Source organism: Protopterus annectens, chromosome 12.part0 (genome assembly GCF_019279795.1).
Source record: "Protopterus annectens isolate FY-2018-M chromosome 12.part0, PAN1.0, whole genome shotgun sequence".
Classification (NCBI taxonomy): domain Eukaryota; kingdom Metazoa; phylum Chordata; order Ceratodontiformes; family Protopteridae; genus Protopterus; species Protopterus annectens.
This window is the reverse complement of record NC_056746.1, coordinates 1,352,465-1,373,011: the sequence shown is the minus strand read 5'-3', so window position 1 is coordinate 1,373,011 and position 20,547 is coordinate 1,352,465.

Sequence of the window (20,547 nt, the reverse complement as noted above, 5' to 3'; positions counted from 1 at the left end):
TTACCTGCGCCCTAATCCTAATGTCCGTCACTTTCACACACTTGCCTTACCTGCACCCTAACACCAACGTCCATCACACTCACACACTTACCTTAACCCGATCCGTAACTTTCGCACCACAGTACAGAAAATGTCGAAGCCACGGAAACAGCCAACCAAATTATTTCCCTGGGAAAGAATTTAAATTTCTGTGGCTTCAAAATTTCTATTTTTCAGACTTCCCCATTCGATCTTCCAATACTCGACATTTAGGACGGTCGATTAAATAACAGGTACCCTATTAGTCATAGACCATACTGGCTGAAGCCCACAAAACTGACCCATTTTATCTAAAAGTGTATTTACTCAGGACAGAAAGCATTGAACTACAAAGCTAGCAAGTACAGTAAGGTACAATTTCCCTTTTCCTCTCTGATAAACAGGGATCCTAGACTGTTACAATGATAAATGTGTGAAGGGAGCAAATCAAGGTTTCTTATCAAGTTGTATACCATTGAGATAGTACTGAGTTCTGATGTGCCCACTGATTTTTAATAGTACGCACACAGAATCATAGAAAGAGTGAAACAATAATGCAGAAGAACAACTATATGTATTATAAGTAAAACTTCTACCCTATCAGGCATTTGGATGAATTATTTTAGTTGATGTTTTATTAATGATCTTTACATGTTCCATGCAGAACAGTCATTTCAAAGGCAAAGTTATCTAAAGATGCTGGATGATAGGTTGTTATGAAATGTAATGTGACAATTGCACACACAGCCTGTTCACTAGCTTTAGAATATTTACTGTCTATTAAATATAAAATATAAACTTCCAGTTCCAATTTTATCCAAAGGGTTTTTTCTTTCAGATGTCATTATAAAAGGGATTTACAATAGAAATAAGGAAATCTGATATTTAAAACAAAATTATGCAACATTGTTTTACATTTTGAAACATTTCTTTAAAAAGAAGCAACTTAAAACATTTTATAAGGAAACCAATTGGCTTCAGTAACTAATGGAATGGTGTCTCCAACTTGATATGGTATCTCAGCGTATGGATTGCTTTCCAGAATGTTCAAAGAAAACAGAGTTCTACTAAACGAATGGACAGGATATTAGTCTGTGTTAAATAGTGACGCTGTTTAAGAAAAGAAGGACTGATATTCCTAACAAGCAAACAAAGTCAATAATTTGAAAGCTAATTTTACTTTGACATGAAGACTTAATGCCTTGCTGAGAATTAAGCCTTGCACCTTCTTTTTGGGAGGTAAACACCTTAACCCTCATGACATCCCCTTGCCACAAGACATTATCACTGAACTCTAATTTACCGAATGATACTATTATAAACAGAAATTAGTTTGTAAACAATACTTTTCATTTTGTTTTATTTATGTTTACGTGCATTAGACAAATACAGATTAAACAAAGAGATGCCAAGTGGGCATGCAAGAGTTATCCAAACAAGAAACTGTAAATATTTACCTGGATGTGTGAAAACACATTCACGAAGCCTCCATGTAAGAGTTATAACTCTTACACGGAGGCTGCAGTTAAACGGAGTGATGTCAGCATGCTCTGTATATTCATGAGAGCATGCTGAATCACACCTAAGGCTAACACGGTCCATGGAAGACAGTAGGGGGCGTGTCCGTAGGCCGAGCCCTGCAAGCGGACACGCCCCCAGAAGAGTAAAAGTGCCCAAAGTAAACACCCACGACAGAGGCCATGAAAATGTGAATAAACACAACACAACACATGCCCCCACAGACTATGAACATAAAATATATAAATGAACATGTTATATATATTTTTTTAAATCGTAAAGATGTTTGCCCGTGAGTGCGCTCGTTTGCGCGGGCATGCCCATAGCTTAGCCACAGTTAGCAGTCAGTGGAAAAGGATATAAGAACTAAATATGCAAAGTAAGCCAAGAAGCAGTAGCGTAGCGGTAGAGACATCGGCTGAAGAGCAGGCATTCATGGTTTGAGCCCCCACAACATCAATTTTTATTTTTAGTAAAATAAACAAGAAACAAGTCCCTGACAAATGTGTACACATATAAAATTATATTTTATGTGAAATGTAATGAAATAGTCCATTTATTTTGAAGAAATGTGAGATAACAAAACAATAAAAAATGCGAGATGTGCCTATAGCTGAGCTACAGTTTAACAAGGTGAGTGCATCTGCCCGTAGGTGAGCAGTGGTTTAACAGGTGCAAAATGAGTGCCCGTAGGTGAGCAGTGGTTTAACAGGTGCAAAATGAGTGCCCGTAGGTGAGCAGTGGTTTAACACGCTGAAACTGTGTGCCCCTAGCTGAGCTGAGCGTAATATGAGTGCTAACAGCCAAACCTAGCTGAGCTGAGCATAATATGCGTGCTAACAGCCAAATGAGGCGTAAACCAGCATACCCCATTTGCGCAGAGCTGCGCACCGTGCTAACAAGCTGACGGGCAACGTTGAGCAAGCTGTAACAAAACTGCCTTTACACAGACACACCCCCTAGCCTGTCTAGACAGTCATAAAATATAAAAAGCAGTGGCCAGGTTCGAACCTAGGATACCATGCACCATAGTCAAGGTACTGAACCACTAAGCCATGACAACTGTACATAGAAATGCAGTAATAGCAAATATATAGGAATGAATAGAAAGTGGAGCATGACAAAGCAGGTTTTGTGAAGTTGATACAATTCCAAAATGGCCAATCACAGATAAGTGCAGGAAAAACGGCATATATAAGCCCCATAGGTGGGAATACACAGCATAAATGATTGTAGAACTGACTTGCAGCCAGAATGTCAGGAGTAGGTGAGGGTAGTTGCTTTCGAGCACAGAGGTGGGGCGTTGAGGAGTCCAGATATATGGTATGGCTCCTAGTCCACAATCATGAGGCCCAACTCATGCAGGGCCAGGTCCTGTGGGGAGCATATAGGGCTGAGGCATGGGACCGGTTGGCTCATGATCTCACCAGTGCCACAGGGATTCCAAGGACTGGTGAGCAGATCCGTCACCACCATGCGGACCTGAAGAGATGCAAGCAGAACCAATTGAACCTTTGGATCCAGGAGGCCTGGCAAATGCCCAATGCCCCACTACTGAGTAAGTTACATTTAATTATGTATGTAAGAAATTAAATTAGCTGATATTATGGAGATGTGTATTCCAATATTACTTCATTTATATTACAGCTGCAGGTGTCCGTTCTGCGAACCGCAGAGCCTATGGCGATAGGCTGGTGCGGTTGCGCCACCAGGCAGGTCAGTAATCCACTCCCAGTAACTGTAAAGAAATATAAAAGTATGACAGTTAGCAAAAGAGTGCAGTGTAGTCACTAAGTAATAAAATGTGCAGGTAACAGTGTAAAAGTGTTTGCTTGATTACAAAAGTGTGTTGCAGTCTGTAATCCAAACAGAAAAATGAAAATGTCTGAAATAAAGTCTGAAATAAAGATGCCCCACCTGTAATATAATAGTACACAACCTGCAGCAGGCTGAAAAGTACAGCTGCAGAAGATGAGCAAATCACATGTGTGAAATATATCCCTGTTGAAATACTGAAACATGACAGAAGTGAGACTGCTGGAAAGGATTGTAATAACTACAGGTAAAACATGTCAATAAAGCCTAGAAGTAAGTATCATCCTGAATAGTAAAATGAAAACAAGTGAGAGAGTGTGAGAAAGAGTTATGAATCCAGGAACACATCCGGACCAAGTAATAAAATATGTGGAGCAAAGGGCCAAAACCAGGGACACATTACAAATAATGTTACAACAAACTTAGACAGTTCAGAGAGTAACAGGTTCTGCATTTTGTGGGATGTTTGGAAGGGTATGAAGTCTTAAACTTAAATGTTTGTCACTATATTCTGACTTGAGCCCAGAGTGATTTTCCAGAAAAAGCTGTGCATGAGATATTGACCAAAATATGAGGCAGAAATGTGGACAACCTGCAAATATTTGTACACATGAGAAGTTTGACACCACCATATTTGAATAGTTAAGAGCCTAGACATAGCAACTGTGACTGAGTTACAGGAATGCCCCACAGACTCCATGTGAAATGTACAAACAGTAGGCAGAAAGGTGTTACAACACATGCAATGGTAACTATGAAGTCCTGAAAGTATGCACCACTTGCATGGCAGAAAAAGTGTAGTAATACATATGCTCATGCTATCCCACAATCACAACTGCAGCATACCAGACAATTTAATGGGTGTACCCCACTGATATGTACCATTCCATGAGGCAGATAACAGATGCACCTGAGAGTGTCTGGGGCCTGCTCAGCAGCATACTCAAATACCCTAATAGATGTCAAGGCCCACACCATGGCCAGACCACACTGCATGCTGTAACACCCTAGCAGATATAGCAAGCATTCCAAGGTGTGAATGTACATGGAAAATAGGAAAGCCACAGCAGCACACTACAGTCAGGACACCTAGCAGGCATACAAGTAGTGACTGTAAAGGGCAAATATTGAAGCCATAGCAACAAAGTGCAAGAGCCACTGCTATACACCAGTTACACCACATGTCCCACAGGAAAGCACACACACACACATTAACAGTAGTAGTATTCATAGGTGTCAGTGTACACACACAGTTAGTACAGGAAACTGGATAAATGAATGGAGAAATGTTAATCTACAACACAGCTGGAAATATGAGAGAGATACCAACCTTTACACTCACAGAACATTGTCCACAGCATACCAGCATGGTCCCTGCCCTTAAAATCTGAAAGGGCTATGCCTATCTCACATACCTTTTATAGCACTGTTCTGAAATCACAGTGAGAACTGCAATCAGTACCCAACTAGTTGCATGCAATTAGCAAATGCTGGCTAACAATTGGTGCAGAGGCCATCACATGGACATATGCAGATACCTACAAAAGCATGCTGTACTCCCAGTCCACACGTGCAATACTTTCATTGCACCCTGAGGAGGAAGTGAGAGACAGAGAGAGACAGAGAGAGAGAGAGAGACAGAGACAGAGAAAAACAAAATTAAACATACACAAACAAAACTGGTCAGCAACAGCCACCTGAAAGCTGACAACTGGCAAGTGGAGCAGCAGGAAACAAAACCAGATGGCAACACAAGCAGCTGTGACAAACACAGGTAATGTAAAGTAATACTATAAAGGTCTACATACTGTGAATCCTCCATATGTGTCATTGGTCTGTATCCATATGTATATGAAGATGTGCAAAGGGCAGGGGACATACAGCAACTATCAGTGAAGGCTGTACATACATTTGTATGTGAGAGCATCTATGTGCACATATCAATGTAGGTTGAATGTAGGTTGTAGTGCAATGTACAAAGTAGGTTTCACAGTTATGTATGTTTAGCAGTATGTTAGTGTGTGTATACAGTATGGTAAACAAACATGTTGATATGTATCTATCATATGGATACGTATGTATGTCAAAATATGTATGCATATATATATATATATATATATATATATATATATATATATATATATATATATATATATGTATACATACATAGAGTGAGATGTAGGAATACATAAACAGATGTAGATAGATAGAATATGTACAAACATATATATGTAATAAACACATACAGATATAGATATATGTAGATACATATACATAGACATACAGATCTGACTATCTACAGGTATGACTGTATATGACGACCTCAACACCCCCTGTCCCACCCCCTCTGTCACTCTCACCCCCTCTCTGTCACACACACCCCTCTCCATATCTATAGCAATATATGTACATCAATATATAGACAGACAGATCTGACTATCTACAGGTATGACTGTATATGATGACCTCAACACCCCCTGTCCCACCCCCTCTGTCACTCTCACCCCCTCTCTGTCACACACCCCCCTCTCCATATCTATAGCAATATATGTACATCAATATATAGACAGACAGATCTGACTATCTACAGGTATGACTGTATATGACAACCTCAACACCCCATGTCCCACCCCCTCTGTCACACACACCCCCCTCTGTCACACCCCCCCTCTCCATATCTATAGCAATATATGTACATCAATATATAGACAGACAGATCTGACTATCTACAGGTATGAATGTATATGACGACTTCAACACCCCTTGTCCCACCCCCTCTGTCACTCTCACCCCCTCTCTGACACCCCCTCCCATATCTATAGCAATATATGTACATCAATATATAGACAGACAGATCTGACTATCTACAGGTATGACTGTGTATGACGACCTCAACACCCCCTGTCCCACCCCCTCTGTCACTCTCACCCCTCTCTGTCACACCCCTCCATATCTATAGCAATATATGTACATCAATATATATATATATGTGTATATGTATACAGACATATATATATATATATATATATATATATATATATAGATATATCTATATATATATATATACATATAGATATATCTATATACATATATATATATATATATATATATATATAGAGAGAGAGAGAGAGAGTTGTATATATATTCTGAGTGAGGCACATGTGTACAGATGTATTGCCACAGGTGCCTGGTGACAAAGGCATGGAGTGAACACCAGTGTCAAAACTGGAATACCATACCCCATTTCAAATCACCTACACCAGTAACCACCAGATATGTGATTGGCTGCCCACCACTGCATGTGTCAGGGGTGAACAGGGTCATAAATGTGTACAATAGTCCCCCCAATGATATTCACAGTGGCACACTATTCCTGGAATACCTGCACATGGTATGTGTCAGCAGAGATGGTGTGTCAGCTATGGACATGTAGGTCAGTGTACCCCTCCACACCACATAATGGCTGCCATGGTATGTACCTCACATGACAGCTACAGATATGGAGAAGGACACAGTGACATGTACAACACTGTGACAATGCACTCAAACACATTACCAATGCACAGTGACTAACAACACCACAGAGTACACACATACTACCCACATAGAGGTTACCACTCCTGGATTTACATACTTAAGTCACACCCATGACAGATGTCCAACAACCATAGTAACACCTCACACCATCCACAACCTAAATGACTGCTGTGTGTTGTCCATGCCACTGCAATAGAGAGCACATGTGGAGGTAAAGGTTCCTACCCACAGATAAGACATACCCTGCAATAAACAACACAGTGTTAAGAAGCAAGACTCCCCATGAGTACATGTCACACATACCCCTGCTGAATGTTACTCAGATAGGTAATATGCCATATGAGTCACCCTGTGTAACTGTTTGACAGCAGCAGGTACCATCACACCACATGTGTCACAATGGTCAGGGTAGCAGAACAGTATGCTGCTGTAGTTCCAGGGGCAATAGCATATTGCATAGTATTGTATTGTAATGTATTGTATTGTGTTGTATTGTATTGGTATGTTGAGGTGCCTCCTTCGTGGAGTGGAACCACTGCTGCTGTGCACCAGTGTACAGGTACATATCCTGTAGTCAGGCTAGTGTTACATAGCACTTCTATATGTGTGTTTAGCTCCTGTCGGAGTTCATGTAGCATGCAACTGGGGATACCATCAGGTCCTATTCATGTTGTGTATTCTGCTTTCCTGAGGGCTGCTCTCACCTGGACATCTGTGATGACAGGGAGGTTACAGTCAGCTGGGATAACTATGTCTTATTTTGGGGGAGAGGGAGGGGTGAAACCTGCACTGAACCTGTCTGCCACAATGTTGTCAATATCTGTGGTTTCAGTGAATTATTTGTTGTTGTGTACTAACTATGAGCATAGTGGAGGGATTCTGACCAGGTTGCTAACATAACTGAAGAAGGCCTTGTGGTTATCTGTAGTGTCCCTCCTGATTTCCCTCTCAAAGTTGCCCATGGATGTTTGTATGAGGGAAAATAGATCCTTACTAGTGCTGCTCAGACATGCCTTCCCTTTATGGAATTATGTTCTGTCTTGCAGTAGCTTCCATCTTTTGTAATACAATCTGTCTATGGCTGGGGTCCACCAGACAGGATGCTGTCCCTTTGTGGAGAGTGTCTTGGCCATATATGGGACTGCATGATCCATGCATTCTCGGAGATGTCCGTAGAAAGCATTTGTGAAGGGGTCAGCATTGTGGATTGTGTCTTCCACTGGCCCAGTGGGCTGAAAGCATACCATGTCACTGTTACAAAGTGTAAAGTTTACATTTGCAATGTTATTCACTATAGTTGTTTGTGCTGGTGGTGGAGGTGGGATATGTATATCCAGGGCAATTAGTTTGTGGTCAGCTCACAGTAGTTGATGATGTAGCCCATACAGTACCTAGATACAAACCCCCAGAGTGAGGAGGTGCTCTGGACCTGAATCAGTGTTCTGACTGCTGGGGTTTGGTAGTATGTCGTATGGAGTGTGCCAGGTACTGTTGCACAGTTGCTGGCTGAGCACTGATACCTGGCCATTTACATGTGTATCCACCAATAGACAGACAGATGCTATATATGTGAGATATGTCGTATCATAACAGTCGAGTAGCATGTGTAGCATGTGTGCCAAATTCTGCTGACATATATTGCTGATATCAGGTTATTTCCTTTTTCAGGAACATGGCGCACCCGCGAAATCCAGCTTACTCCACAGCTGAGGATGAGGAGATACATCAGAACCTGGTGCGAGATTATGCAATACTCTTTTCCCGCAGCAGGAGAGGGCTGCACTGTGGCAAGACCTGGTCCGTCGGGTAAATGACATAGGCATGCATAATAGGACATATGAGCAGGTACGACATCACTGCAGTGATTTAATCAGAAATGTCCATCAGCGTGCGTCGGATATCCACAGGCAACAGGTCGCCACAGGTGGTGGGGTGGCTACACATCCCCACTCACCAGACTGGAGGGACTACTCATGAGTGTAGTGGCTCCAGTACGCCAACAACAACAACAGCAGCAGACATGCATTATGATGGAGGCTGGAGCCATGCAGCAGCAAGACTATGAGCGTGCAGGTAATATGCCATATGTATAGTTGACTGTTGTATACACTGGTAGTTAATGCATGTGTGAGGTGTGTCCTTGGTTTGTAGCTGTCATCATAGTATTTAATGTGCAAGTGTGATATCCTCAATATCAGCAGCTGACCTGTGAAAGGCGACTGTTGTACTACTGACCTGTATCATACTCAGTAACAATGGCACAGTTGTGCCCACTGACATTAGTTTCCTCACTTCTGCAGGTCCCTCTGGTGTAACAGCAATGCAGCCTATCCATGCTGGTGAGTGTGTATTAACAATACCTTTAATAGTCTTGATAGTAATAGTAATATTAGGCTCACTTAGTAGTGCTCTGTGTATGCATGCAGGTGTGTCTGTGTCTGTGTGTTGATATCTCGCATACTGAGTAGTGTACAACTGTGTGCAACTGTGTGCAACTGTGTGCACGTGTGCATGTGCATGTGTGCACGTGTGCATGTGCACATGTGTGCATGTGTGCACCTGTGCATGTGTGCACGTGTGCATGTGTGCACGTGCGCATGTGTGCATGTGTGTGCATGTGTGCATGTGTGCACATGTGCACGTGTCCATGTGTACATGTGTGCATGTGTGCATGTGTGCACATACGCACATGTGCATGTGTGCATGTGTGCACCTGTGCATGTGTGCATGTGTGCATGTGTGCACCTGTGCATGTGTGCACCTGTGCATGTGTGCATGTGTGCACATGTGCATGTGCAATGCATGTGCATGTGTGCACATGTGCATGTCTGACCTGTGCATGTGTGGATGTGTGCATCACTGGTAATATTGTGTAGACATTGTAAACTGTGTTTCCTGTTTCCCTCCCACAGGTTCTGGTGCTGCTCTGGTGTCATGCAGCAGGGAATCTGAAGCAGGTGCCATGGGTACTGATAATGATGACATCTGTGTAATGGCACAGGAAGGTATGCCAGGGTCAATCATTGGTCAGCCGATTGACAGTACACAGCTGTCAACCCCATCAATGCGCACAGTTATCTTGCCAATACACCCTTTGTCATCAATGTGCCTAGGTGATGGACAGCATTCAGTGGGCATTGACCAGGGTAATGTGGTATCTGTGACACATGCCTCCCCACACAGCAGCCATGGGCATGGCCCTGAGATGGTACCACACAGACAGATGTCCAGGGGTTCTCGTGGGAGCATCAGTGGGCATACTGCCCCTGTCAGACGTGCCCACAGAGGTCTTACAACCTCAGCTATGTTTCGGGCTGTCATGCAGGCACAGTCACGTATGGAACAGTACACCAGACAGGGTCTGAGGGAGCTGACAGCATGTCGCACAGCCATGACTGACAGTATGCGTGACATTGCGGCTGCCATCCATAATTTCACCGATGTCATAGACAGACGTGGGGACATATTAGACCGGTTCCACAACTACATGTCCATGAGCCAGGGCGATGGTGGACGGTTGAGGTGTCGACGTGGGTGTATGCCAGCAACAGCAGCAGCTGGCAGTCATCGCGGACGACAACAGGGCTGCTGCTGCCCCCATAATGCCAGCAGCAGCTCCAGCAATGCTGGGTCTGTGCTGTCATCAGACCGCCCCAGGAGACCACGTGCACGTGGCTCTGGCCAGGCCTGACAGGGATCTGTGTCCAGTCAACGAACATCTGCTTATGATGACAGTACCCAGTCTGGGTTGGTACCAGATACGGTCCGTAGCACCCCTGCAAGGCACAGGTACCATGTCCATGGCCAGAGACACTGATCTGTATGACCTGGCAGGTACAGTCTGTGGCTGTCCACAAACACCAGTATATGGCAGCCATGAGGTGGAACTGTGTGCATCCATACACATGCAAATTGATAACACATAGGGCTACCGTGACACATGCACACACTGCATCTACATTGCCCCACCTAGTACTGCTGTCCCTCACCAACACACATACAGATACATGTCAATTGGTGGTATCGGTGGCTGACTCAGGCATACCAAGTTCACACCCTGTGCATATGATGAAACTGTGCCACCTCCTGCAATCTGTAACATCAGTGCAGGTACAGGTTAACATGTTGCTGATGCACAGGTTGACTACATAGACGTGTAGTAATAGTATCATGTTGTTAACAGTACTGTGTGCTGAAATAATTGTGGGTATATCACAGCATGCCTGATGCAGTAAGGGTATGATTGTCATGTACTGTTGTCTACACCCATGGTAAGTACCATAGTGTATCATCTGCACATGTTGGCATACTGGTGGTAAGGATGTCAACAGAGGCTACATACATAGGTAGCACAGGGGATAAAAGTAATGAAAGTATTAATACATAATGATGGACATGTAAACTGCAAGTGGCATGTTGCCCACACTGGGGTCTGCAATGCGGATGTTTGAGGGGTGTTGATATGTGTGCAGTACTACCGCGACTGGTACAGGACACACAGGAGCACCCTAGCACTGCAAGCTCACATCTCACACCATGCTAGACAGCCCCAACACACAAAACTAACTGTCACAGGAGGGAGAGTCCCCATATGTGTCAGGGATACTGTGGTGGCAGGCCAGGTGCATACATCCTACTAAGTATGGAACCACTGAGTGAAGGCTCAGTGTCTGTTATTTAACATGTGTATTACTGCAGGTATGAGCACATGGGTTTCCATCAGTTATTGTACACCCTGGCGGTACATGGTCTGTACACTTGTGTGGCTGAGACTGGACCCTAGCCATCTGACCTGTGTATTTCCATGTACATGTGCATAGTGCCTGCATATTTGCAGTGTTACCTACTGGAAGTGGTACAGCTTGTTTGTTGTACAATGGACTACATGCAGCCCTGCTTACTGTAGCTTTGTTTGCATGCATGTTTGCTTGCAATTACCCTGGAATACTGATCCCACCTGCAATGCATAGTTACAGAGCTTCTGTGGACTCCTAGTGACATCTGCATAGCTTACTATATGTATGTCCATGTCTCACTTGACAGAACGTCACTGTTTGTCCTGTTCACATATACGTTGCCTGTGACACATTGCATATGACTTACCTGGCATTTGTCCACGTGAGCAGTCACATATGCCACTGCTAACTAATTACAGGCACTACACCCTCACATACTCATCTTCTGTTGCACCACCTGCTTCGCTAGGGACGGCTTGCACCTGTCACCCCTGGGCTTTTGGATATTGGCAAAGGCTCTTGCTACCCCCATAGTGCCTTTGTTAGGCAAGGCTCAAATGACAAACCCACCTTCATAGGTATCACAAGGGATAAGAAAATAAGAGTAATGCTACTCAACGTCAGAAGTCTAAACCTCAAGATGCATGCACTCGAAACTCTCCTTAGCATGGAGAACATCGATATCTGTGCAGTAACAGATACCTGGTTCAGGGCTACTGAGAGCACCCCAGCACTACCAGGTTATACCTCATACCATGCTTTTCAGCCCCAAAACTTGGACCGAACCACAAAAGGAGGGGGAGTATTGATATCCATCAAAGATACCCACACCTTCAGGTTGGTGGCAAAGCACCAAGCATCAGAGACTATCCATGTGCAACTAACAATGGGTAAAACTGCCTTCCAGGTTATAGCCTGCTACAGACCACCCTTCCAAACCCAAGAACCACACTCGGCCTTCCTGAGAACAGTGGAAAATATGAAGGTCTCTCCAAACTCCATTATATTGGGCGACTTCAACTACCCAAACATAGACTGGGAGCATGACTCTGGCTCCAACACCCTAGCACCAAGATTCCTAGAATTTATGAACTCAAATGCTATGTAACAACTTGTTTACCACTCCCACAAGAAGGAAAACATACTGGACCTGATCATCACCAACATGGGGACTCTATGCTCCAGACCAGAAGTGTATCCCTCACTGATAAGATCAGACCATAAACTAATCTCACTGGATATTCACATCACGACCCCACCCCCTGCCCAGGAAACCACAGTAAACAACTTCTCTAAAGCAAATTCACACTCCTCAAAACTGAGGTGGAAACCTTCAAAGCCCGGGCCGGTGGAAAATACGGACCAGACCGCAGATGCCTCTATAAACACATACTATGGACACCTTCAGGAATGCATGGAACATGCGATCCGGAATAAAACCAAGCCCCAATCCTCCAAAGCCAGCCGTCCTGTCTGGTGGACCCCAGCCATAAACAAACTATACAGTAGAAGGAGGAAGCTACTAAATGATACAGCAAAATCCCAAACAGGGAAGGCATCACTGATCAGTATTAGCAAAAAACTACGGGCAGTCATAAGATTGTCTAAGGCCAACGAGAGAAAATTTCACAGGACACTAAGCATCATCACAAGGCTTTCTTTAGTTATGTTAGGAACCTGGGTGGTAATTCCCAGATATGCTCAGAGGTAGTCCAAAATGTCAATAGAAACACCAAACCCACAGACATTGCCAACATCCTAGCGAGCAGGTTCAGTGCAAACTTCTCCCCCCTCCACACCGAAGGGCAAATATTTATCCCAGCAGAGTGCTGCTCCCTGACATCTCAGATGCTCAGGTAAGAGCCACCCTCTCCAAAGCAATAAACACTGCATCAATGGGACCAGACAGTGTCCCGGGCTGTGTCCTACATGAACTCCAAGAAGAGCTGCACCCAAACATAAAACTACTGTTCAATCCCAGCCTTACTACAGGATATGTGGCCAAAGAGTGGCGTACAGCAACAGTGGTCCCTCTACAGAAAGGTGGTGCCTCAACGGATCCTGGACACTATTGCCCCATAAGTCTCACTAGCTTGGTCTGCAAAGCCATGGAAAGGATCATCATGGACCTCATAAATAAAGATATTGGGGACCTACAGACACTGGATCATTCCCAGTTTGGCTTTGTTAAGGGCAGATCCTGCCTCTCAAACCTGGTTGATTTCTGTTGCAGTCACCAAGGCCATTGGCGAGGGAAGGTGGTCCACACAGCCTACCTGGACCTCACAAAAGCCTTCGATACAATACACTTTCGGGCATTCTAGAAGCTCACCAGCTTAAATATAAACCCCTATGTCACTAGATGGATTGCACACTGGCTCAAGGACAGAACCCACATGGTTAGAATTGCTGGAGCCATGCAAGACTCCAAACCAGTTACAAGTGGTGTCCCACAAGGCTCAGTCCAGGGACCTCTCTTGTTCGGTATGTATTTATTGGAGGTACAGGCCAACATGGAAGGACTGTGGCTGACCAAATTCGCAGATGACTACAAACTGGCCACCATAATTGACTCTCCAGCCAACACAAGCATCCTCCAAAAGGGCCTCATAGAAACAGACAACTTGTGCCAGAGCCATGGCCTCAAGCTGAATGCCAAAAAGTGTATAGTCATCCCCTTTGGCAAAAACAAAGTGCCCACAAAGTTCCACATAAGTGGTAATCCATTAAGTAAAGAAGAAGTAATTAGGGACCTGGGGACCCAAGTTGATAGCGATCTCTCATTTGACAACCACATGGCCAAAGTGGTTAGAAAAACATTTTATATAGCCCACCTCATCATGAAGGGATTCACATCTAGATCAGGGGAGGACATCGTGCCTCTTTACTCATCCCTCATCAGGCCCATAATTGAGTACAATGCCCCTGTTGGGATGTACCTTACCAGACACCTGCAGCAACTGGAAGAACCCCAAAAGTACCTCACCAAGAGGATCAAAGTGCTCAAACAGATGCCATATGCTGACCGGTTAAAGAAACTCCAGCTCTACTCAGTGGCATACTGCCTGTTCAGAGGCAATCTGCGCCTGATGCATAAAGCCATGTCAAACCCAGAATTAATGGGCATGCTGCACCTCAGAATATCCAAATCCCATCGAGCTACATGCTCGAGAGACTTGAACCTCAGCACTGAAATAAATAGGACATGCTGGAAAGACAGATTCATAACCCAGAGGCTCCCTTCACTCTGGAATAAAATCCCAGTCCAGGTTAGGCAGAGTCCCTCATTGACTCTCTTTAAGAGGAATCTTGATGAGTGGATGGGACATCGTAGGTTTACCCCGGGTATCACTTCTGAGTCACTGTTAGACAGAGGCACAGTATACCCAACCTCTCAGCACGGGCATAGCAAGATAAATTTACAATGGATGGCGACAGCCAAACATATTCTGGCTAGGTTTATAAATGCCATAGGGCAGATAGCCTAGTATGAACCTATGAACCTATGTGTACCTTCTTCCCATTGGCCCTATGTGCTGTTAATCACCATGGCAATCACAATACTATGGTAGCATGTGCAAAGGTCAGTTGTCAGTCACCTCTATGGTGCAGTTGTGGAATATGTGGGTCATGTGGCAATGTCACAGCTGCCACATGTACACAGTCAACTCTCTCCCCTACACATGGACGTACAACACATGTATGAGATGGAACCACATAGCCAAACTGGGGACTAAGCACTCTGAACCCAGTACTGCCATAACCTGTCAGGTGGCATGAAATACTACAGTGACTACAATTCCAGTCTGATGTAGACCTACACTGACAGCAATACAAGCACGTGAACACACTGGGCCATTCAGGAGCCTAAAGAATAGCATCCTGCCTGGCGGCGACACCTCTGCAGCTGACAAACAGGCATACGTTATGCCAGAACACATCACGCGCAACACATAGCACACAAATCCTGTGTGCCAAACAGTCACAGCCTGTGCGGGTTGTAGACAACACACCTGCTACAGTTGTGTTAGGTACCTTTATTGTCCGGTACAGTGAGGTCAGGCTCACCAGGCTGGACAAGGTGAAGGTCACAGTGATATGCCGTGGGGCACTATGGTCCACCACATAACACAAGCATACAGGTCAGTCAGAGGCATGGACACATATGAGCTCAGTCATTGTCCATGCCACTATCTGACCTGTGATACCTCCCTGGACTACATGATAGGGAACATGGAAGGCTCTCTGAGCATGTGGCACAGGCTGGTATGACCCTGACAGCCCCCGGAGTTGGCATCATACCCTCACCAGGAATGCTGACGTATTACTGAATGCTGATGAATTACTGTAGCTACAGCACCCTATCTGAAAGGTTCCTAGCATGTAGTCACTGCATTGCTATGGAACAACATTTACCACTCCCACAATAGGGTGAAAACATGCATTACCTGTTCATCAACAACATGTAGACCATATGCCCCAGACCAGATGTGTATCCCTCGCTGCTAGGTTGATACCATCTACATATCACACTGTATATACACATACCACATGCAGCACCGCACTTTTAAAGAAGACCACAGTCATAATGTTATCCAGTGCAAATACCATGTATTCACATGTGGCAGGCATCAGACATGGTAACTATGTGGAAGGTCCACAGGTACATATGTGTATTTGGCACACACATACATCATCTGTGTCCATTGCCATTACTGGTTTAATCGATGTCATGCATTATTGTGAACAACAACCCACACACATGGGCATTCTGTGTCACAAAAACACGTGGCATGTCTGGAATCCAATGCCATAACTAACTGTGCTATGACAGTAGTGAGAGACGCAGTAGCAGAGCATGCTATTTGCATTACTGGGAGATTTGCCCTCTTCCACTGTACCTGTAGGGTGCTGACATCATCTCTGTGTAGAGATTGGAATATGCAGCAGCTGGTGTGTTGTACTGGTTGGCAAAAGGGTCAGTTATCTCACACATGTAATTGCACACACACTACATTCATTCTCTCCCACACACACTTACTATTTGCTGGATTCAAACCCCTATCTAACTATGTTATGACACTCGAGACGGACACATTAGCAGAGCGCGCTATTTGCATTACTGGAAGGTTTCTCTTCTCATGCTGTACTTATAGGGTGCTGACATCATCAGTGTTTAGAAAGGAAATGTGTGCATCCTGTGTGTGTTTTCCCAGTTGCCAAAAGGGACGTATTTCCCCACAGACTCACAGACTTTCACACACACCAACCCCACTTTACCCACCCACACACTGAGCATTTGGTAGGATTCAAAAACCCCTACCTTAACTATGTTATGACACTTGAGAGACAAGCATTAGCAGAAGCACTATCTGAATTACTGGGCACTGCTCTGCACCTGCAGTATTGCCATAGGGTGCTGACATCATTATTTCTACAGAGTGGTATATACATCTAGGTAGCTACCTGTCAGGTGGGGGATAGCATATATGTAGCCATTTGCAGCCACCTACGTCTAGGGTCAGATATGTACATCGCACTGGCAGGTTATGTTTTATAACATGCTTAGGTGACCACAGGACCTGTAACACACAACACAACCAGTCCTGGACCAGCCCTCCCACATCCAGGACACACACTTTTGCTTCCCTGGGAACAGTGCCAGGTGACATGCAGGTGTTCAAGATACACCATTCCAGTTGTTAATGTCAGGTACAGGCATATTGTGTGTGGTAGGGGAACTACTCGAGGCCTTCTACAACATTACTCCTACAGCCAGTACACATAATTGTAGAGTCCATGTGCTATGGCAGAACCACTCCACCACAGCCACAAGGGGGAATAAGACATATTGCACCTGACTCATCTACAACATGGGTACTCACTGTTCCTTAACACCAGAGGTAGACTCACCATTGTTGATATCTGCTGACTATACCCACCTTTCCTGGCCATCCATATTCCAAAGGGGGTTGGGGATTTTCAAACAAAAATGTTATTTTTCAAAGAAACTTAAAAACTTGTAAATTTGGGGTGACCACAACTGGGGGGTTTCAGGGCCCCTCTTTCCCCCCAATTTTTTTGACAATTGTTTTCCTTTTAAACCCTTTTGGGAAATTTTCCCTTTAAAATGCATTTAAAAAAAACCTTTCCCGCTCCACAAAAAGGAACCCGGGGAAACCAATTATACTTCAAAGACCCTTTTAGGTAATCATTTTAGGGCCAGGTAACCCACGGGAGGACTCAAAGTGGGGTGGCCCTTTTTTTATAAACATCAACAGGTTTTTCCATGAAAAGTCAGGCTGGGGTTAAAGGCTCTCAGTCTGTTATTTCCACGTTTAAAGGTTCCCCGCAATTTTCCAGCACACAAAACCCCAAAAACTTTTCCCCGGGGGGGCATTCAAATGGGACTCCCCGTTTGTTTAAAGGCAACACATGGGCCCCCAAGCCTTTGTACCCCCTTTACGTTGGGGGACAGTTGTATGTCTGGGGAGGAATCCCCCAAGGGGAATCTTGGTAAGCTGTAAATTCCCCCAGGGCCAAAAAGCCTTTTTGATCTACAAACCCATATTGGGGGTTTAATTTTTTCAAAGCCCCATTTTTGTTGCGGGTACTTTTTGCCCCGGTCTTTATTCCCTGTTTGTTTGTAAAGGGAACAACCCTTTTGGGAAATTGGGGGGATTTTGATATGGGGGTTACTATACACTTTTTTCTTAGCTTGTGCACTTGGAATTGCTGTTTAAAGTGGTTTTTGGGAAAAAGCTTTTCAAATACCCGAAAGGGGGGAAATTTGTAAACCCTTTCCCAGTTCAGCCTTTCCTTCCCTGTTGGCCCGACCTATGGGCCCTTTACCAAAAGGGGGTCCCAGGGAAAACCTTTTCCATTTTTTGGTTTGAGTCCCAAAATTTTTTGGGTGGGGTTTAACCTTCAATTTTTCCTTTGGGGTTGGGTTTGGTTTTATGTTGGGGGGTTTTTTTTAAGCTTTTTGGGGAAAAAAATTATAATGGCCGAGGGTTTGATGGGGAACCCTTTTCAATACAGTTGTCCAAAATTCCCTTTTATAATGACCAATACCGTTTAAAAAGTTAAAAATGGTTTCAGGTTACTTTCCCCCTGGGGGGGTGGCAGTATCCCCTTCTTTAGTCCTACACTGCCTTTCCCTAGTGGCAACCCAACGCCGGTTTGGGGGGAGTTTTATACCATTTGGCCCCCTTTGTTAGAAGGAAAACTTTTTGGGAATGTTTTTACAACCTGGGGGAAGGGGAAAAATTAGCGATGTGTTTTTCCCTTTTTAAACTTCGGAGTTGTTTGCCCGGGCACCATTTAAATTTTCCTGCTTTGTTTTGGTTTTTGTTCTGTTTCCTCACCTCTGAATTCAGGGGAACCCGGGTAAATTTCCCTTTTTTCCCCTCATTTAAGGGTTTTTGGTTTTGTGGTGTTTGGTAATGTTGGGGGGTTTTATTTGGGGGGGTTGGCTTCTGTGTTAAAAGGACCCTCGTTAAAGCCCTTGGGTTTTCCTTTTGTTGTCAAGTTCTTTGGGGGTTTTAAAGGTTTTCTAGGCTACCACCCTTAGGGGTTTTTAAAATGCCCGATGTTTTGGTTTTCCCCCCGCTTGGAAAATGGCCTTTATACTTTTTGGCCCGCCCCTGGGTGGGCCCCCGGGAAAACTGTTTCCCCGGGAAAATTTGTTTAAATTTTAAGGGGCCAACAATGGGATTTTGTTCCCGGGGGGGGGAACCCCCTGGGGGAGGGACTGTTGGGAACCCTTTTTTTTTGTGGAGGTTTTCTCTTACTCCCACAGGGGCTTTGAGTTTTTCTGGGGTGGGGCAAGGCCCAAAACCCCCCCTTTTAATCCTTTTACAACCTTCAAAGTTGGTGGGATATGGATGTTTCCCGGGGGCTACAGCCACAGTTTGCCAAATTTTAGGGTTTATCCCTTGGGGGGTCCCAGGTCTTTTTAATTCATGTTGGGAAAAAATGGGTTTAAAAATTTTGGGTTTTAAAGGGTTGGGGGACTGCCCCGTTACAGTTGAATCCTTTTTCTGCCCAAAATTAAAACTTCCCGACATTTGGGGTTATGGCACCAGGTTTGTCCCCGTTTCCCCAGGGCCCTTTTTTATCTTGGGGTTTCCCGGGTAAAATTTTTTTAGTTTGTTTTTATTTTGGGGACAAATTGTTCCAAAACCCGGGTTGGGGCCTGTTTAATGGGACATTACAGCGGGAAAAGGGCGGGCACGGGTTTCCAGGGGGGATAAACTTTTTTGTAGTTACCTGGCAGGGGTGTCCCTTGGCTGTTTGGAACCCCCTCCCCAAAGGGGTTTTTTATTTTGGGGCCAAAAAACCATGTATTGGGATAAGGTTTGTGCTGGGGTGGAACTTGCCATTTTTGCCCTGCAAACAACATGTTTTCCAATAGGGTGGGTCAATTAGGGTTTTCCTTTTGGGTTTGGCAGTTCCCTTTTGTTTTTTTATTTTGTTTTCAGGGTTGGGGTTTTTTTTTTACCTTCCCCGGGTTTTGGGGTTGGAAAGTTTTTATTTGGCCCCTTAACCATTCCCCCAAATCCCTGGTTGAAAATGACATTAAAGGCAGCATTGGGTCCCCGGTTTCCCGTTTGTGATTTGTTAAACTGCCTGGGTTTGTACTGTTTATCCATTCTTTATGGTGTTTAAAAGGGGTTTTCATCCCCCTCATTCAAAGCTCCTTTTTCCTTTTAGTTTTCCGGGATAATTTTCCCTTACCCGGTTTTGGGCATGTGTTTTTTACTTTCCCCTTTTTGGGGGAGGGATATTGTGTTATGGGGTGTTACAGCCCAGGCAGCTTACTTATTTCCCTTTTATCCCCTTTGGGACGAGGTTTTCAAATTGGGGGTTTTCAAGTATCCCCGGGGATTTTTTTCTTTTGGGCCCGTGACGTTTGGCACAA